Source organism: Dama dama, chromosome 24 (assembly GCF_033118175.1).
Source record: "Dama dama isolate Ldn47 chromosome 24, ASM3311817v1, whole genome shotgun sequence".
Taxonomy (NCBI): domain Eukaryota; kingdom Metazoa; phylum Chordata; class Mammalia; order Artiodactyla; family Cervidae; genus Dama; species Dama dama.
The window spans coordinates 30217856-30240260 of record NC_083704.1 but is presented as its reverse complement, the minus strand read 5'-3'; the positions used below and the strand labels follow the sequence as shown (position 1 = coordinate 30240260).

The following is a 22405-nucleotide window of genomic DNA, read 5'->3' as shown; positions in this document are numbered from 1 at the left end:
AATCCTTATACTTTGCTCTAACTTATTCCTCCCTACATTGCGTCAGTTGAAACTGGCTTTCATCTAAGGATGCTGCTTCTCTGTATTCCTCCAAACTGGTGACTGTTTTTGCCCATGCTCTCTTTAAAAAAAAAAATTAATTTTACACTGGAGTATAGTTGATTAACAATGTTGTTAGTTTCAGGTGGACAGCAGGATGTACATGGACCTGTATCTATTCTTTTACAAATTCTCTCCCATTTAGGTTATTATGAGTATTGAGCAGAGTTCCCTGTGCTATGCAGTAGGTCATTGTTAGTTGTCTATTTTTAATACAGCAGTGTGTCCCATGCCCTCTTACTACCCATTTTGTGAATGAAGAGAGTTCCACTTTTCCCTCAATGCTACTTCTAGACAATTTCCTCTCACATATACAATGCCTCAGTTGCTTTAATCATGGTGATTAGATTATGCTACCTATGTCATCTTCATGTTATCATTCCAGTTCATCCCATCATTCCTTTAAGACTTTACCTCCTGGCTGTTAATCTCACCAAAATATTTCTGTCATCTTTCCCTATATTCAACATTCAGTATTCAATAATCTGATGTATCAGTTCCTTGATTTCTTATCTTCTACTAATTTTGTTCATCACTCTACCTTAGCCAGATGCCATCTTGTCAAGCTGACTCCAAAGCCTTGTTTACCTGTCTAAAATGTAAAGCTTCACTCATATCTAATTTTCAACCTCCCCAACTCTGGAACACCATTTTTTAACTATCTAGCTCACTGCCCCTATGTCCAGGGACTCCAACAATACTTTGGTGCACTGGAACCTATAATATATTAATCCTAACAAATACCTTCTGTCCCTATCTGACCTCATGCCATTTCCTTTTTAATCAGACTAAATCCCCTGATTTAACATTCGAACTATTTTTTTCCAGTCACCTTGACTCAACTGCTCATTTCTTCCTTCATTTTATTCATCTGCTGAAAACCTAACCATACTGAATCCCAACTAAAAATTTCACTTAAAGAAAAGTCCAACCATGATAGCTGGTCTCACTTTTAATTTGTAACCACTAACATCAAATGGGACCTTACTGCTGCTTGACATAAAGATGGGGGGGAGTAATCATGACATTCAAAGATACTGCTGCGTTGGGTTTCTCGTGCCTCTCAAAGTCTTGACTCTCAAAGTCTTGACTCTGTTTTTATCTCATAACCTAGTCCTACTTTTTAGACATCACCCAGCTTGCCTTTCTTTTTAAATACCTGTCACCATCCACTTTCTGTACTGAAATTCACTTTTCCTGAGTCTAACTATAGTGTTGTCCTCTAAGGACAAGCATACAGGTGTGTGTTTTCCTTTTTGTGTACCTTTTCCCTCCTTAGTAGTAATCAATAATAGACTTGCCAAAATGCTTTCTTTATCTAAAAATGACTGGATTTCAGAATTCTCAAAGTTAGACAGTCATAATCTTTCTTTTAAAAGTCAAGTCTCCTGACTAAGACGTCATTTTACTTCTGGAGAAGAATATTTTGGAACTGCCAAACTACAGGTGAAAAGTGCACGCAAAGAGGGTTCCTTCTTGTCAGCATGACTTGAGGAGACTCACAGTAGTAAACTATGTCTCTGAGAAGCTCCAAGTAGGGTCATTCTAAATCTGGTTGGTGTTTGGCATAAACTGGGCCTAAGGAATCTTTTCAGGGCAATTCATCAACAGAGACTCCCGGTTGGAAGTAGGTATTGCATGGATAAATTTGAAAAGTCAGAATGCTTAACTTCTGCATTTCCCCCCACTGAACCACTGAGATTTTATTTAGAGACACATATAGAAATGGATTTAAAAAAAAAAAAGAAATGGATTCAATGCAGATGTTCTACTCTAACAAATCTGTTTCAAGCATTCTCTTTTGTCAGCTGGAAAAACCTCTTCAGCATCAGTCCTCATATCACCTCTCCCTAATCCAGCCCAACATTGTGCCACCATATCATTTACTCTTATATTTTTGAAAGCAAGAAAAGGAATATTTATATTTTTATTATTATTTATTCTCTTAACTCAGGAGTACTGGCCTGTGCAAAATTGAGACCTTAAGAAACTGTTTTGGATTTTGAATAGTATTCCAAGAAGAATAGGACCTCAATTTTAAGAAATAGATTTCATTATCTAATTTCATCTATTATATGATTTAGTAGATTATAAAATTTAATTTTTAATTAAATTTCTTTGGCTAATATGTGTGATAATGTATTAAAGACTGTAATTGTGCAAGTGGTGAAACAGTCTGGGAGGCTATTCAGTCCTTCAGATGTTAAATGATAAAAACATGAGTGAGAGGGTAGCAATGGAAAATGAGAAAAGGGGAGATACTATTGAGGAATGTGGGTTGTTAATAACATTTGCTGCTAGATGGGATACAGATTTTGAGGGAGAAGATGATATCAAAGATGAAAAAAGGACAGCTGTGTTTTTATGAGGAAGACTTGAAGAAACACTTTGAGGAAGGAATTAAAAGTTTCATTTAGGAGATGTCATATATTTAGATACAAAGGTCTGTGTTGCATATAAGTATTGTGTGTGTATGTGCACGCGTGCATGTTCAGTTGCTTAGCTGTGTCTGACTCTGTGACCCCATGGACTGAAGCCTGCCAGACTCCTCTATCCATGGAATTCTCCAGCTGAGAATACTGGAGAGGGCTGTCATTTCCTATCCAGGGGATTTTCCCAATCCAGGGATTGAAGCCACATCTCCTGCATCTTCTGCATTGGCAGGAAGATTCTTTACTACTGCACCACCTGGCAAATTCAATATAAATATTACTTGAAGCCGTAAAAGTGGTCAAAGTCACCAAGAATGAAATTTTCAAATGAAAGAAGGTGGCCCCAAAATAAATTCAAAATAATTCCAATTATTAGGCATCAAAGAATACAAACAGATATATGCACACTTGAAATAGCTACATAGTAGCTGATTATATGAACTTTATCATATTATTTTAAATAATTAACTGTTAATGGGCTTAGTTAAACTTCATTAGACAGAGATATAATGACTATTATATATTCCTTTATTCATTTGACCAATTATATCCTTACAGTAGATATTAGAAAGTGGAATTGCTGAGGAAAATAAGTTTTACATTTTAGATGTGAATACATCTTGATTAACAACCCTTGAAAAACAGTTATACAAGATTATACTTGCAGCATCACTGAGTATGCAGTTTCCTCTTTCTCTGTCAATATTCTATATTGCTAAACTTTGCATTTAGCATCTGATAAGTGACAATTTTTGTTGTTTTAATTTGGATGTCATGGTTTATTAATACATTGAACTTTTTATACACTTAGAAATTCAGAATTCTTTTGCATGATCTTTGCTTAGTTTTGTACAAGGGGGTTCAGATTTTTCTTACTAATTTCCAGAAATTGTTTATTCTAAGCATGTTAATATTTTTTCTATAACAAACTTTTTAAAATTTTCAACTTTTATTTTAACTTTGTCATATTTTTATATAACAGAAATTGTAGCAGTAAAATTGATTTTCTTTGTAATTTAATGTATTGCTGATTTCCTTTAAATTTGGTTTGTTTTGTGACACCTGCAAAAACATTTTCTCAAGCCTAGAATTATAAAACTATTCCCCTTAAATACCCTTATAGTTTCATTTATTATATCTAGATCTATGATTCATCTAGAATTTATTTTTGTAAAGAGGTTAACACCTAGCTTTGCTTTCTCACCTCTATCCTGCCACGTTTTCTCATTTTCATTTATTAAATAATCCACAGTTGACAGACCTCATCTTCCATTTACAGTGCAAGTGGTTATTTGCTTTGGAGGCAGTACAATGCAGTAATTAAGAGTAGAGACTCCAATTACCCTACATAATTCTCCTCTACCCTCATCCTGGTAGGATGTATCAGTGGCTGGTGACACAGTTAAACTATTATACAAAGCCCAAAGCTGTACCACAGGGTGAAATTTCTCCACTAGAGAAAGCTTGTTTATCACCTAAAGGCAAACTTAAAATGGCAGCACTGCCTAGGTGTTAGTAGTTTTTGGTGCTTTATTCTACCTATGAATAGGTCAGATACAAAGGTTTCAAAGGCAGCTATTAACACCAAATACTGCATCAAAACTGGAGAAAGTGAGTGAGGCGTTGCCTTTGAGTCCATTCCATCAATTTCATTTTAACCTGATTTATTTGGCTGTATGTCTGTCCCCCTCTGCATTTCCTATATCAGCTTTATCACAAATCAGTCCCCTGCAAGTTGTATTGGAAAAGCAATATGTGTGATTGAGATACTGTTAACAACAAAGTGTGTTCTGGTCCCAGAGCTGTTAGATTCTGATTGATAAAATTTAATATTTCGAAGGGAGCAAAAAAAAAAAGAAAAACAGAAAAGACTATTATTCCAAATCCTTTATTTGTAGTGTGGGTGAAGTCCTTTTTATCTCCCCTACTTTCATTGTAGCAGTGTGACTGAGATTCCAATAAATTATTGAATGCAATATCCAGATGTCCAGATGATTTTTTGGTACTGCTGCTGCTTCTTATGGGCGAGAGAAAAGATAGTTGAGGTTCTGGAAAACGTGTCAAACCCTAGTAATAAAATAAGGATTTCACTGAACAGAAAGTAATGAAATCACCCAATTTATTTCTCTTTCACTGTTGTAAAGCAGGTAAATCTTGCTTCATACGCGTCACAAAGCTTGAACGCACAGTGGCCTGGTACGGGTGCTGCATGGTTTATGTGTGAAGGACTGGAAGAGTACTCATAAATACTTTTAATAAAAAACTGTGGGTTGAAGCAGCTTAGTTTTTCAAATAAAAGAAGTTTCATTTATGTTTGGGGATCATGGCTTTTAAAAGTCAACCCTCTCAACTTTTCCCCCTAGTGCTGCTGCTGCTAAGTCGCGTCAGTCGTGTCCGACTCTGTGCGACCCCATAGGTGGCAGCCCAGCAGGCTCCTCCATCCCTGGGATTCTCCAGGCAAGAACACTGGAGTGGGTTGCCATTTCCTTCTCCATCTCCCCCTAGTACCAGTCTTCTAATACTGCTGGATGCCGGAGGATTGATATCTCCAGTTCATCTTGAAACTCTTAGGTTTGGCTTTTTTTTTTTTTTTTAGGTTTGGCTTTTTTCTGTTCCATGGAGCAGTTACCTTTGTTTGAGGGTACTTTCAATTTCCTTTCTCAGATCCTGTTGTTAGCTGTGGCAATGCAGATCAGCCAGGCTTGATCAAGATACTAGTCTGAATGAGTGTTGGTGAAGAATTAAGACCAAGGGTTAGCACAACTTTTCCATGTGTAAAGAACCATGCAGTAAATACCTTTGGTTTATAAGCCAAGGTCTTTGCTGTTTCAGGGTGAAAGCAGCCATACGTAAACAAACGAATGTTGCCATGTTTCAATAACACTTTATAAAAACAGGCAGAAGGCTGGATTTAGCTCATGGGTCATCACAGTTTCCTGAGTCCTTGAAGAGACTTAGAATCTTTTTTTTTTAGATGCATTCTGCCAACTCAGAGATAAAAGGACTTTATTCTGCTAACTACTCAAAATCTCAGATCATTTAGCAAAACTAAGGGGCAGGGACAATTATAAACCCATTTTACAGATAAGTAAGCAGAAGCTGACAAAGATCATGTAATTTTCTAAGACATGGTATGGGAACACTTGAAGTCAGGCTCATCCTGGGACCCAAACTTTCTAAATGCTTATTCATAATGCTTTTCTTATTAATCAATAGGAATGAAAATGCTACAAAAATATATTTCTGTGAGATGTTTCCATGTATGAAAGAGGTTTATTTTTTTAATTTAATAAAATGAAATATGGCATAGTATCATTCACAGGACCCTGGATTGTTATTATTATTTAAATTTAAGTGTTTACATTTTTATCTGGAGAAAATTTAGTTATGAACTTACTGGTGGGGAAAAAGTATAGAAGACTAAATGCAAGATATGTAAAGTCAGCATGAAATGTTGGAAAGAGGCAGAAATTTAGAGATAAATGAACTGGTTCTATGACAAGATGTATGAGTTTGAACAAGTTCCATTTTGAGCCCTCATTATCTCATTTTTTAAATTACAGCAGCATTAGCTCTGTATCTCAGAGAAGGCAATGGCATCCCACTCCAGTACTCTTGCCTGGAGAATCCCATGGACGGAGAAGTCTGGTAGGCTACAGTCCATGGGGTTGCTAAGAGTCAGACACGACTGAGCGACTTCACTTTCACTTTTCACTTTTATGCACTGGAGAAGGAAATGGCAACCCACTCCAGTGTTCTTGCCTGGAGAATCCCAGGGATGGAGGAGCCTGGTGGGCTGCCGTCTATGGGGTCGCACAGAGTCAGACACGACAGAAGTGACTTAGCAGCAGCAGCAGCAGCAGCTCTATATCTATATTAAAAAATATTTTGAGGATCTATTGAATTACTAGAGACATGCATATACAGATGTAATAATACATAAAATCATAAATAGCATAATACATAAAATGCATAGTATATAGTTAAATATATATATATGTAAACACACATATGAAAGTATATGATGTATGTGAAAGTTTAAGTCACTCAGTTGTGTCCAACTCATTGTGACCCCATGGACTGTAGCCCGCTAGGCTCCTCTGTCCATGGAATTCTCCAGGCAAGAATACTGGAGTGGGCTGTCATTCCCTTCTCCAGGGGATCTACCTTTGACCCAGGGGTCGAACCCCGGTCTCCCATATTGCAGGCAGATTCTTTGTATGTGAAAGTATATGTTAAAAAGTTATGCTTTCTTTAGATGAATAAAGAAAGTCTGTCTTTCAGCGATCTCAACAAAAACTGCTTTGAATGTGAAGCAAAAAATGTGAAGAAATTTTCACAGATTTTGAGGCATAATGAGTTCTTAGTGGGTTATCTAGGCCATTCCTTTGTCTTTAGGCAGGGATATCCTTAAGCCAATGCAGATGATATCCTGACTATTTCTTTTAGAGAAGCAATTTAGTGAAAGTGCCTATAAACCATTTGCTGATAGAAAGAGAACCTCTTGAATACAAAATTGACTCCCTGATTTTAAGTGACTTTGTGATGACAAGCAAGAGAACTTTTAAAAAACAGAGTATCAAAAACATTTTTTGCTTTGGCGAGCCAATTGCCTTGCCTGCCTGTGGCCTCCACATGGGGGTTCAGACTCAGAGCATCAGAGGCTCCATCTGTGTTTATTATGCAGCGCAGCACCACTTATGGTCCAGAGGTGAGTCTTAATATTTTATACCATTAACTGTGTAGTCCCAAAGATGGATTCAGGGCAGATGTTTGATGTTGCAGCATGTTTGGGCTGCTGAATACCATTGTGAATTTCTCTGCTTCTCTTCAACATTTTAATAGTGGTAACAACAATAAATTTCCCTTATTTGATGTTTTAGGTAATAATTCACTGAAAGAAAAACAAAAATCGATTTGTTTCTGTAAGACATCATATTCTCTGCTTTATGAAGAAATAAAAATATTGGCTGTTCAAACTTAATGTGAAGGTCCATGTGTGCCATTAAAAAAAGAGAGAGAGACAGAGAGAAACATGGATTTCCCACAGGAGGTGAATCTCTTGCCTGTTTAGTTCATTGCTGCACTTTCAGCTTCTGGAGCAGAGCTTGGCAAAGAGTAGTTGCTTAATAAATTAGTGGATAAGGCTTGTTTTAAATGTCCATAGTATATTCTGTCTGTTTCCTTGACTTTCTTTAAAATTAGAATTCATGATGAGGATTTGGATGAAGGTAATTTCAGGCATCACGGTGAAGGAGAAGGAAACTATATAGGAAAGAGAGAAAACCCACAAAAAGGAAACTAGAGAGTAGGTTATCAGTACAGTGGACCCCTCTGAGAAGCTGTATAGAACACACCACACTATTGCCCCATCACAGGGCAAGGAAGCTGGAGTACTTACCTACCAATTCTCTCACCTCCTAGGCTGAGGGTCACTCCTGAGGATATTAAATCCCCAGCTGGCATACTTGGGATGCAAGTCATACTATGCTCATGGAATAAATAAGTCCATAGAGCAGTTTCAGGCAGAGAGACACAGGTGCTGAAGGGAGCAAGTCATCGCCTGTAATTACCTCCCAAAGTGGCAGGTGGCTTCCTGCTGAGGGAATATGGGGCATCTACAGTGACTTACAATCATGCCTGAAAAGAATTACATCACTTTCGGCTTTATAAGTGACAGTCATAATGTGAGAAAATTCAAGAAATTTGGTTTGGTATTTACATCTATGACAGTTTTAATTAAAAAGGTCATAGAGACTTATCTAATAAGGTAAGAGGATACATAAAAGTTCAAAGATAGCAATTCAGAAATTTTATGTTTTCCATATACCTGGCCCTAGTATTTCTAAGTAAATAGGTTATTTTTCAGTTGCTTCTGATTACTGAATAAGTGATTGGACTGTACTTAACTCTACTCTTAAAATAAATACCTAATTGAGACAATTGGACAGTGATCTCCTTGATTAATCATTATGCTGAAGATGATAATTACAGTTTCTACCTGTCTTATAAAAGAGTAAGCCTAGGATGCTGGATGGGTAACTTATTTTCTATAGTCACAGACATCTGACATTCAATATCTCAAAAATTTCAAGTAAGAGACACAAGCCAACTTCATGGTAGATTCAGGAGCTGAGAAGTATATACAGTAGCTATGTTAAGGCAAAGCAATATATAGTCTTGATATTTTATGACTGTGTGAACTATAAGTAAATACAAGGAGACTGATCTGCAGAGATGAGAATGGAACAGAAGCTCAAAGAAAGCAGAGATGACCAAGACACTGATGATTTACCAGGAATAAAGAAATGGAGAGATGGAAGGGAACAACTGTTTGAGGGCCTTCCTGTTCTCAGACATGTTTCCTATGTTTGTTTGCATGAGATTTCTCCTCATAGCTTTGTATCTGTCCCTACTTTTCATTTAGAATGCTTTAAGTAAACTGGCCCTGCCATGCAAACACATCTAGATCAGACAATGAACAGACTATGATTGCAGCAGAAATTAGAATGTACTAGATCAACTAGATCATCATAAAAACTATAGCTCCTTAGGATTTGAAACTTAACTCCAGCAATTAATTACTAGTTCAATGACCTTTTGGCAAGTTTTCTTAAACTTTCACATTTAGCATTTCACATGTGGCTTCCCTGGTGGTTCAGTGGTAAAGAATCTTCCTGCCAATGAAGGAGATGTAGGCTGAGTCAGGAAGACCCCTCTGGAGAATGAAATAGCAACCTACTCCAGGATTCTTGCCAGGAGAATTCCATGAACAGAGGAACCTCGCAGGCTACAGTCCATGGGTTTGCAAAGAGTCAGACATGACTGAGTGACTAAACCACAACAACGCAAAATATGCATAATAATAGTACATACTTATTAGGTAAACATATAACTTATTGAGGGCTATTTGACATAGTATTTAAGCCAGTTACTTACAGCATTTCATTTATTTTCACAATAATCAAATAACATAATTATTTTAAAAACCATTTTACAGATTTGACTTACCTATCCATTCTTTCCAACAAATGATTGCTGCATATCCTTTAGGTATAAGATACTAAGCATATTAAGGGACACTATAAAAATAGCTGAAAAGTAAACTTTTTAGTGTCTCACACTTTATAAATCTAAGAACTAAATTAAAACACAGGCTTATCTAGATTCAAAGCCCAAACACTATCTTTCAACTATGTGACCACTCTTTCCTTTTATATAAAACAAATAAACTTCCCCTCTGCTCACAGGTTTGACTTTCTCTCTCCTGGGCCATGATCTTTTATAACCAAACTTCAGAGGCAATGAGCCATCATTTCTGCCATAACACTGGGCACATAGACCAATCCTAGTATAGTGTGGTGGGAAGGTACCAGAGGAAGCAGTAGATACCATGAATAAGTTCACTGGGGGCTGTTTTAGAATCTGGCTACCATGTCATTTTTCAGAATAAATCCTAGCCTTTTCTCTCTGAAATCTTCGATGGTCCAACAAAAACTGGTCTTATCCTATCTTCAATTCTGGAAGAAAATATGGTTGACTCTATAGGTAGCTATCTTGCATTCACAATTCACTTTAGAGTTATAATTCTTTATTAATGCATTAAACATGTACTTGTTTAATACCTGCTTTTTGTAAGTACTGACCTAGTTACTGCAGGAAGACAAGGTCCCTATTCTCCTTATAGTCTAATTTGGAAAAATTGAAATAAATTAAACCAATCACCATTTCTGACAGTGATCAGACCTTTAGGGAGAAAAGTAGAGAGTGACAGGGAGCTGCTATTTTAGATTGTTTGTCCAAGAGAGGTTTCCCTAAGAAGGAAGCACGTAGTCAGAAATTTGAATGTCAGAAAGAATCCAGCAATGTGGGGATCTGGAGGAATTTTTCAAGCAGAGGAAACAAAAGGGCAAAGGACTCTAAAGGGGAGAAAGCTTGTGTTCTGAGAAACATGAAAGAAAAGTATTCACTGAGTTTTCCTGAACAACAGATGAAGTCGAAAGAAGGAGCATAACATAACCTAACCCTGGTATGTGTGTTAGTAGCTCAGTTATGTCTGACTCTTTGGGATCCCATGGACTACAGCCCGCCAGGCTCCTATGTCCATGGAACTCTCCAGGCAAGAATACTCGAGTGGGTGGCCATTCCCTTCTCTGGGGGATGTTCCCAACCTGGGAATTGAATTCTGGTCTCCTGCATTGCAGGCAGATTCTTTAACTGTCTGAGCCACCAGGGAAAATATAACCCTAACTCCAACTTTAATCCTCAGGAGGCTTAAATAATTTAGTAAGTGATTTAAAGTCACTTTTATTTCTCTAAGTTCATTCTGTGTGCCAGCACTGTACTATGTACTGGGAACCCCAAAACAAGCCCATTTACTCATTTTTCACAAGGAAGTCATACACACAATTGCAGTTGGGTAGGGTTTATAAGTATTTTCATGACACACGAACTAATGAGTAAACTCTACGTTTAAGAGATTCTTATGATAAGTTATAATGAAATGCAAGCAATTCACTTATTTTTTATGTATTAAATCAACCATTACTTCTTGAGTACTTGTCTATGAGATGCATACTTAAAGGGAACCTAAGACATTCAGCAGAATGAGTCTGAGACTGAAAGTAACAACTTCAACTTTGTCAGAAAGAAGTACTATAACCCAGACCAATTTCATTTATATGAAACTACTACCAGTAGGTGCTTTGTGACTCTTAAAATCTGGATAAAATCTACTCACTGTTCTACAGGAGAATCAGTGTTCAGATTCATGTGTATCCCAGTGGACAGTCATTCATTCCAACCATCACTTCCAGCTCCACCTCTATCTCTGCACAGCCTCATATAGTTTTCCTTCTTTTCTTCACCCTGGTTTTGATCCAAGAGTGGACGGAGCTTTTAGTTCTATCTGCCACATAATGCACTTGCTAAACACACTCACGTTGTCTTTGGTTTGTAACAAAACACTTATAAAAGTCTAGGGGAGGAAAGATGTATTGACACAAGAACACAAACTACTTTAGGTTGAGTAGACGTTTTCTGAAAGACCTTTAGAATTCTGTAAGTTGACTTCCATTTTGCTTCTGTTTCTCTCTCCCCTCTACCTGTCAATTCCATCCCTGTTCACTCCTAATACAAACCACCTCTGGTTCTCTCAAAAGTGTCCTCTCTCCTAATCCACCATTTCTCTGGAGCTCAAACGGCCCATTTTCTTAAATCATCCCCAAACTTCAGGACAGGAGTTTGAGTAAACTCTGAGAGTTGGTGATCGACAGGAAGGCCTGGCGTGCTGCCGCAAAGAGTTGGACATGACTGAGCCATTGAACTGAGCTGAAACTTCAGGCATCTATACATTAACTGTGGGTTTGAAAAATATTCAGGCACCATATATACTATTATTTATTTTTCCCAAATTGATTTTATATTTTTAGTAAATATATGTATTTAAAAGTACATATTTATGACCATTGTATGCAGAAAATTAGTGTCATTTATGATAAGAAGAAAATTTTTAAAAAGCAATGCGCAACTTTTAAAATTAAAAAATATATATATTTGTTTGTATAACACTTACGTGCATCACCCATACAACCAAGTATTTCTATCCCATATATTACTAATATCTTCCCTGTTCCCCTGTCAAGGTTACTATAAATAGTTACAAAGATGAAAGAAGTAAGTGCTTGGGAAAACAATGGTAGTTTATTTAAATTAGGTGCACACTCTGGCTCTGGCTTCTGCTCTCTCTCTGGTCTCTCTTTTTCTGTCTCTAAATGACAATGCATGCAAAAGTCCTTATCAGTGAACCTCAATTCCCCTGAGGGCTGAGCTGGTGAAAGCTGCAAAGAAAATGCAGATTGCATCTGTGACTCCAAAGACCTTGCTCAGAGTAAAACAATTTAATAGGAAAAAAAAAAAAAAGTGTTTAGCAACAACCATAAAGTCAATCTCCCTAATTTTAGTTGTGGAAGTTCTTGCAAATTGAAATCCGTAGAATAAAAACTCTGGTAAACTCACAGCTTAAGTGTGTGGGAGGTCTTTGAAAAGATTTCATTTCATACTCTATGTATAAGCAGGAGTAGTAACACATTTTTGCCAGGAGTTCTGCTCCATTTCCTTGAAAACTCTACCTTTCATATTCTACATAGGTTGCAAATTTTGAAATCGAACTTTCTGATTAAACCATCATGATGAATAAAAGGGCATATTATGTACTCTGTAGGAGAGGGCTCTGGTTGATGTAGCTGTTCATATTTACTCCTCTTAGCAAGGAGCCTGGAGCCATACTTCAAGGAAATCACTCCCTTTCACTGTAATGAGCATCACAAAAATGGATCAAAAGGGAGAGCAGAGTGAGATTGCCCCTGAAAGGACATAGGTTCACCATATTTTCCACCAAAACTAATACCTCCAGCCCCCTTTGCTGATGACACAGTACAGGAGCTAATTAGAATGGAAGCTCTGCCTGAACTCCCTCAGACCTCTGGGAGGCCAGTGATCAGTTTGGCATTTTTGCCACCATGTGTGAAGACTTTTGTACCAGGCTACGACTTTCTTTCCAAAAAGGCAGGAGGACTTTTGGATAAAAATAAATTCTGCTTCGCCTTCCTCTTTGCCCCTTCTCTCCTTCCTCTGATTTCCCCCTCTCCCTCCGTGGTATGACCAGAGTGGCATCCTGAAGAGCTGAAAATGCTTCTGGAGTCAGAATTAGGTAGGAGTCCCTTTCTGGACCTCTTCTAGCTGTTCAGCCTTGGGTAAGTTACTTAACCTTTCTGAACTTTGGTATGTTTATTTATAAAATAGTGTCATAGTAGCTATATCTCAAGGACACTGTGAAGATTAAATGTTATGGTGTTTATAAAGTTCCAGAAACTGTGAACTATGTCAATAAATAAGAATTTCCTTCCATTGTGCTGGAAAGCCCCTTTCACTGTGCCCCTCCAAGTTTAGTGGATGCATTCAAATTTTTAACTGAAATCCAATTAACCCCCAGCATTCTTCGGATTAGCTACTTTTGATGGTCAAAATGGAATACTTTCTCGCTGCCATTCATGGCTCCTTAGCAAAATCTTCAAATGTTCATTCTGGAAAAAAGATAACCTTGATCGATCTCTCTCTCTCTCTCTCTCTCTCTCTCTCTCTCTCTCACACACACACCTGAGTCCATTTCTTCCCACATGCTGTCAGTTCAGTTCAGTTGCTCAATCGTGTCCACCTCTTTGCGACCACAAGGAACCACAGCACACCAGGCTTCCCTGTCCATCACCAACTCCTGGAGCCTACTCAAACTCATGTCCATTGAGTCAGTGATGCCATCCAACTATCTCATCCTCTGTTGTCCCCTTCTCCTCCCACCTTCAATCTTTCCCAGCATCAGGGTCTTTTCCAATGAGTCAGTTCTTCACATCAGGTCGCCAAAGTATTGGAGTTTCAGCTTCAGCATCAGTCCTTCCAATGAATATTCAGGACCGATTTCCTTTAGGATGCACTGGTTGGATCTCTTTGCAGTCCAAGGAACTCTCAAGAGTCTTCTCCAACACCATATAGTGCATCCTTTATTCACCTGAGGATTGACCTCTTCCAGATACTCCTTTTTTTTCACTTGAGCAGTACGTGTATCACTTATTAATCAAGGAATACAAATAGCCTTAGTAAATCTCTTTAGAGATTACTGAGTAAAAATGTACTGGCATTGTCCTTCTTGTGCAATAAAAGGCAGGAAAGTGAGCATTTGCCAAAAGGCACAATTCAAGACCAAGAAAAAGCAGAACAGCCTAGGATTTTTCTGGATACTCACTCACCAGCCCGAGAGGTTTCCTTCCGCCTCCAGCTGGGCCGTGTAGCTTTCTGAGCAGAGAGGTGCGATGACCCTCCGTCTAACGCTCCTATCAAGTTGGCGAAACAGTCTCTACAGTAAAACACAACGTGATGTGGTGGTGCTCGGAATAAAATGCGTGTGCTTTGACTTTCAGCCATTTTTTCTTTCATTGCTTCACTGAGCATTTGAGCTGGCCACTGGCTGAGCAGAAAAGGGAATTCCATACTCAGTCTTTAAGAAAATACATTTTGTTACATCATCAGACACTGAAATGAGAACAGAAAATGAAACCCGTTTAAAATTTCTAAACAATCCTTCTTTTGTTGATTGTTAACAATACACAGTTCCCAATAACATTTATTTAGTACCTGCTGCTGCTGCTAAGTCACTTCAGTCGTGTCCGACTCTGTGCGACCCCGTAGATGGCAGCCCACCAGGCTCCCCCATCCCTGGGATTCCTAGCATCTTCTAAAAGTTTTAGAGGTATCACATCTCTATTTCTCTGACACAGGTGCTCCTGGGAGCTCCATTTCATTCATTTATTTATTTATTTTTGGCCTTGCAGCTTGTGGGATCTTAATTCCCTTACCAAGGACTGAACCCGAACCATGGTAATGAAAGTGCCATCTCCTAACCACCGAACCTCCAGTGAATTACCAGCAGCTCTATTTAAAGCAGTGAGAACTGAGATAGAAATAAACTATAGAATCTGGCCTGTGTTAACAGCTAACACATAGTGGATACCATTATTCACTTGAACCTGTACTGTCTGATCCTCAACCTGTGTTCTTGATCATTTTGTCCCATCACCAATCATCTGGTGCAGAATTCCTTAGTGGGATGTTTAATCTTTGCATGCCTACTTAAACTTCTTCTTTTCTTTTCAGAAACACTGAAGATCTGCACTTTTCAGTAACCTGACATCTCAGTCTATCCTATGCTATCAAACTTATACTGGTCCATCCTTCAGTTCTGCTTCTCTTTCATTCACCTAGTTTTCACTATACGGAGTGTGCAAATTTAGAAAGCAACATGGACAGGTCATGTTTAGAAATTTTTTTTTTCAGTCATAGCTTATACTGCTTTTACCACCATTAGTCACAAAAAATGAGTCCATTTAAAGAAATTCAAATCCAGTCTTGCATGTATATTATAACAGGTCGATTATTTCATATTTCTTCCTTGTTCTGTTTATTAAACATTTTTCTCTCTGAAAATCTTGATGCAAAGCCAATAGGAAAAAATCTATCAACCCCCTCCTCACTATTATTCTATATATTTTTCTTAAAAAATCATAAGGAAATGGTTCTCAGTAGATTCATTATTCTCAGAAAACCAAATAACAGCTCATTTGCTCTCCACTTATTTCTGAATTTTTATAAAAATGCCTTTACACCAAAAAAGAGAAATTTTAACATGGGTTGTAAATGGATTTGACACTAGAATCTCTTAAAGTATCTCTTTACTTCCTGCTTGCATATAACCATTCCAAATTTATGCCCAATATCAAGACTTAGCTATTGCAACCCTTTTACAGAATTTGACAGTAGTATTGTGCTTTATTAGGTTATGTCATGTTACTGAGTTGTACTAGGAAACACAATAATATTGCAAACTCTGTAACTGAAAATGTGGTGGAAATCATCTTGAAAATGATGGTGGAAAATGAAACTGGTCTAAGCAGACATATTTTTGTATGCCACTTAATAAAGACCTGGGAAAATTAATTACACTACCAAGAATTTCAGCTTATTCAAAACCACCCAAGAAACAGGAAATAGTAACAATTTTGGTGTTCTCCATGAGCAGCCCTCTTCCAAGGGGCAAGTTAATAGAGGTATGAATTCAGAATTACCTTACTGCAATGTCTTGAGATTCATAGAGTTTTTTTATTACAAAAGCTACACATGTTATATCTGGGAATTCAGCAGGACTAATGCAGAACTGGAGAATTATTCTTGGTAATTTTCACCAGTTCCCTTTCACTGGGCAAAGTACCAGCTTCTGGCACAGGAAGATGTTTTGCCATGGGCAAAAACAAGAACATGTACCTCCAATGTGGGAGCTGTATCATGAAGGTGAACATGTGCTCCTTGGTCCTGTTTACTTCAGCACCAGCTCTTAATGCTGAGACTTCTTTAGAGGATTTGCAAAGGGGCAAAACAATGTTTGATTGGTGGAAACCCAGGAGCAGAGTAAAGGAAATCTTAGAGCTGAAAATCAGATTTTACGTCCTCAAAGTAATCAAAATTGCTTTTGAGGTGTCGAAAGAGAGAAAATGAGCACTGGTCTGGGGGCAGATCATATGGTCTGTGTCTTGGATTAGATGTTAGTTAGAGAGGCAGTTAAGCGGTTAAGCAAATGTCCTCTAGAGCAACAATATTTGGAATTAAATTTTATTTCCTTTACTTACAAGCACTGTGAAGTAGGATAGATACATCAATTTCTGAGTTTCGTAGGGGGAGCTGGAGGGAGGTGGACTTCTTTGCAGAGGAAAATGGGAAGATTTAGATTTCCCTTGCTCTTCAAAGAGAGGACTGTAGTGGGAACATTATAGAAAAGAGAGAAAGAATAGACATAAGTAACAGAAGGAAGGAACTAAAGGACTTTTAAGAAGTAAATATCTTATATTGGATCTTAAGGTGTTTGGGTCACATATTACTAAATCAATAAACTTGAAAATAGAGGCACAATGTATTGATAATGGTGGTGCTTCAAATTTGTGTGTGTGTGTGTGTGTGTGTTAGCAGGTATGTATCTGTGTATGTAGGCCAAGATAAGGGGCTGAGAACCTGCTTTGCAGGGACAGGTGAATGGAGACAAATCAAGAACACATGTGAAGGAGGAAAGGGGAAAAATAAAGAAAAGATGCATAGGAGTAAGGATATCAGAAAGGGAAAGTGAAAAAGTGAAAGTGTTAGTCACTCAGACATGTTCAACTCTTTGCAACCCCATGGACTGCAGCCCAAGCAGGCTTCTCTGTCCATGAAATTCTCCAGGCAAGAATACTGAAGTGGGTTGCCATTTCCTTCTCCTGAGGTTAGGGTTAGGGTTAGGGTTCGGATCTTCCCAACTCAGGGATTGAACCCAGGTCTCCTGGATTGGCAGGCAGATTCTTTACCATCTGAGCCACCAGGGAGCTATTTCTAAAGCCTGACAACACAGCATTCCCCCATACCAATCCAAGAATTTGCAGAACTCTTTGGAAAGGCACTGAGCTTTTGGGTTGGTTTGTTTGAGCTTGGAGTGGCAGTTTATGCCAGTTTATATGTTTGAAGTGGTAGGGACATCCCAGCTAACATCTGGAAAGAATAACAGAATAACATGATGCTTGCAAGATTGAGTCCTGGAACCAGACTTTCTCCTTTTCAGTTCTGCCTTGACAAGTAGAAGCTGTGGGGTCTTCAGTCAGTTGCTAATCCACTATGAACCTCAATACTCTCCTTTGTTAAATGAATGTGATATTGGTATCTACATTCCAGGGTCATCATGAAGATTCAATGAAGCTGCTTCACTGAGTGTTTGGTACATAGTAGTTATTCTTGATATATGAAAGAATAAAGGAAAAATAAAGATTTAAAACACTGTAACAAAGTAATTCATGCACTGCAAATCAAGAAGGATTCAATAAATAGTATTATTTTTACTTTGGATAACTCAACTACTCTATGCCCTGCTTGAAGCATGAATCTTTTCCTGGTGAAGATTTTTCCTATCTCTGTCTTTTCAGGTGCTGTTCTCTTGGTCAGGGTCAACAAACCCTGGGTACCCACAGACTTCCTCTCAGTTATCAGAGTTGGCAAACCACTGGCCTCCTTCTGTGATGGGGGCTGGCACCGCCAAACATATCCTCTGACTGTGATCCTCAGGTCTTGGCAGCCAATACACAGTTTTCTTACTTTAATTGGGCTGAGATTCATTCCTACATGTGGCAGCTGCAAAGATGTATTCTCCTTACAATTAGGCATTGCAACGCTTAGCATTGCTTGGACTTAATTTTAAGTACATTTTGGTGGCCCTTTTCCCTCCACTGCACCTTGGTTGCTCCAGGAGAGAGCATATGGCCCAGTAATTCTTTAAAGCTCATTTTATGGGCCATTCTCAGGCACTTCCTGCTGGCCTTTGGAACAGAGCCTTGTTTGTGACTGCATTTTTGCTTATGCTCCTGCCAAATGCTTCCTCCAAAACCAGCAATAAAACCGCAGGATCCGATAAGCCCTGGTCATCAGAATGGCTTAATGAGAGCAACCTCGACACTTGGGGTCTTTAATAGCAACCAGCACGGCAGGACTTGTGCCTTGAGTACCAGGACAGCCTGGGCAGGTCACCTTTGTGGTTTATGGGAATTTCTCCAAATATTATAAAATTTGAGACCATCTCAGGGAACAATCTCATACTAAGCTATTTTTCTCTTAAGCAAAAAATGGATAGGACAAAAACAGAAAAGGGTGGTTCTCTCTGGCTTCTCCTTATAGAAGAATAAATCTGGAGTTTATAAAGGTCTTACAGAGAAAAGAAAATTTCACTGGGTTTGTATGGCTACCTTCACTGTACATTGCTTCAAAATAATGTGAATTATATTATGTTGCTGGCTGGCAGAAATGTACTTGAAATACAGGTTGGATACTTAAAACAGATTTTGTTCAAAGTATATTCACATGAAATGGCACTTAAGGTAAAATTAGATCTTGTCTATGATCTCTGTGCTATTAAACAGTTTTAAAATCTGAATTATTAATTAAAACCTGTGAACTAGTACTATTTTAAAATGACTGCATTTTGATTGCTAACAGAACTTGGGTGACTTTCAAAAGAAGTTGATTTCCTTTTATGTTAGCTAATAGAAACCCCATTGTAATCAAAAAAGGCATGAAGAAATTATGTTACAAGTGGATGATATTTAAGTGGAAGTTAACACAGAATATATTAAAGTACCCATGGTCTTATCAACAGCATGTTATAATGGCTCTGATTAACACTGAAAACATGATTGATGTTAGTGTGAGCATGGAACACTGACAATGGGACACTGAGAGAATGTAATTGAAAGCTTGTTAATTTCATAGAATCATTCAATTTCTCTCTACTCCTTTGTGACAGCTTTCATTTTTGTGACCATTAAAAAGTCATGACAATTTAATGAGACCTTTCAATGATAATAGTAATGAGAAAAAAACCTTAAAATCCTCACTTGTTATTACTGGTAAAAATAGAAACAATCAATATATTGTTTTTTGGGTTTAAATACAGTTAGCCTGATTCTTAATGAGTCATATGTAAAATGATGCAAACATGTCTAGTCAGTAATTCACATTAAGTGTACCAACATGTTATAGGCTGACTTAGTTATTCTACAGCCAAAGAAGAAAGGGGGGGGGGGCATATTTGTTTAAAAATCCTCTAGAAGAAACATGCAAGGCACTCTAGTTCCCTGATAGCTCAGTTGGTAAAGAATCCACCTGCAGTGCAGGAGATCCTGTTTCGATTCCTCGGTCGGGAAGATCCACTGGAGAAGTGATGGGCTACCCACTTCAGTATTCTTGGGCTTCCCTTGTGGCTCAGCTGGTAAAGAATCTGCCTGTAATGTGGGAGACCTGGGTTTTATCCCTGGGTTGGGAAGATCCCCTGGAAAAGGGAAAGGCTACCCACTCCAGTATTCTGGCCTAGAGAATTCCATGGACTCTATAGTCCATGGGGTCACAAGAGTCAGACATGCCTGAGCAACTTTCACTTTCTAGATCCTAAGCAGGTGTAAGGCTAATGACTGCTGAAGATGAAGAGAAAGGGATTTAGCTGGGAAGAAGCAGACTCTATCTTGGAAAAATATTTTCCTTATTAAAAGAAGAGCATATATGTATATATAAATATATATGAAATTTACATATACACATCAGTTCAGTTCAGTCGCTCAGTCGTGTCTGACTCTCTGCGACTGCATTGACCGCAGCATGCCAGACTTCTCTGTCCATTGCCGACTCCCCATCCAACCATCTCATCCTCTGTCGTCCACTTCTCCCACCTTCAATCTTTCCCAGCATCAGGGTCTTTTCCAAGGAGTCAGTTCTTCGCATCAGGTGGCCAAAGTATTGGAGTTTCAGCTTCAGCATCAGTCCTTCCAATGAGTATTCAGGACTGATTTCCTTTAGGATTGACTGGTGTGATCCCCTTGCAGTCTAAGGGACTCTCAAGAGTCTTCTCCAACACCACAGTTCAAAAGGATCAATCCTTTGGTGCTCAGCTTTCTTTATAGTCCAACTCTCACATCCATACACGACTACTGCAAAAAACACAGCTTTGACTAGATGAACCTTTGTTGGCAAAGTAATGTCTCTGCTTTTTAATATGCTGTCTAGGTTGGTCATAGCTTTTCTTCCAAGGAGCAAGCATCTTTTAATTTCATGCCTGCAGTCACCATGTGCAGTGATTTTGGAGCCCCCCAAAATAAAATCTGTCACTGTTCTCATTGTTTCCCCATCTATTTGCCATGAAGTGATGGGACCAGATGCCATGATCTTAGTTTTGAGAACATTGAGTTTTAAGCCAACTTTTTTACTCTCCTCTTTCACTTTCATCAAGAGGTTCTTTAATTCTTTTTCACCTTCTGCCATAAGGGTGGTGTCATCTGCATATCTGAGGTTACTGATATTTCTCCCAGCAATCTTGATTCCAGGTTGTGTTTCATCCAGCCCAGCATTTCACATGATGTGCTCTGCATATAAGTTAAATAAGCAGGGTGACAATATGCAGCCTTGATGTACTCCTTTCCATATTCAGAACCAGACTGTTGCTCCATGTCCAGTTCTAACTGTTGCTTCTTGACCTGCATACAGATTTCTCAGGAGGCTGGTCAGGTGGTCTGGTATTCCCATCTCTTTCAGAATTTTCCACAGTTTGTTGTGATCCACACAGTCAAAGGCTTTGGCATAGTCAATAAAGCAGAGGTAGATGTTTTCCTGGAACTCTCTTGCTTTTTTGATGATCCAGCGGATGTTGGCAATTTGATCTCTGGTTCCTCTGCCTTTTCTAAACCCAGCTTGAATATCTGGAAGTTCACAGTTCACATACTGTTGAAGCCTGGCTTGGAGAATTTTGTGCATTACTTTACTAGCATATGAGATGATTATAATTGTGTGGTAGTCTGAACATTCTTTGGCATTGCCTTTCTTTGGGACTAGAATGAAAACTGGCCTTTCCCAGTCCTGTGGCCACTGCTGAGTTTTTCAAATTTGCTGGCATATTGAGTGCAGCACTTTCACAGCATCATCTTTTAGAATTTGAAATAGCTCAACTGGAATTCCATCACTTCCACTTGTTTTGCCACAGTTCTGGCTCAGTCTCTATGGGGGTCTCTGGGTCCTGGTGCCCACAAGGTTAGTTTGAGCCCTCTGAGCATCTCTGGCAGGAAAGGTGTTTGATTCTAAATGTGATTTCATCCCTCCTACCATCTTGCTGAGGCTTCTCCTTTGCCCTTGGACATGGGTTATCTTTTTTTGGTGGGATCCAACCTTTTCCAGTCGATGGTTGTTCAATAGTGAGTTGTAGTTTTGGAGTTCTCACAGCAGATGAGTACACATCCTTCTACTCTGCCATCTTACACATGTCCTTCACTACATATATATATATATATGGAATTTACCTATCAGATCTAGTGATTTACTTTTTTAAATTGTCATTCATTAGCAGGAGCAAAGTGTACAAAAAGAACACTCATTTGGGAAATAATACTTAGAGAGATAAAGAGTGTGAGAACTACAATTATATTTCTCATGCCACTGGCCATCTAGATGGTGTTAACACTTGGTGTGTAGCTGGAGAACAACAAATTTTTTTGATATTTCCTCTCAAACATAATAGGTGAAAGCTCACAAAATGTGAGTTTCTACTTTTTCTATTCAGCTGCAAAAGATGTCTGGGAAAAGTATCTTTGGTTAGAAAAGTGTAGCACTTATTCTATAAACCTATAAACCTATTACTGCGAAAGAAACGGCAGTAGATTTTGGTAGACAATTAGCAGTCTCTACAACAATTATTACAACATGTAAATCATATTTATATG

The 22405-nt window shown here is 38.4% G+C and overlaps 1 protein-coding gene across 1 annotated transcript in view; it reads left to right on the top strand.

Annotated features, from left to right (window-relative positions):
• The window catches only part of CNTN6 (contactin 6), a 195954-nt gene that overhangs the window by 47735 nt on the left and 125814 nt on the right, over positions 1 to 22405 (top strand).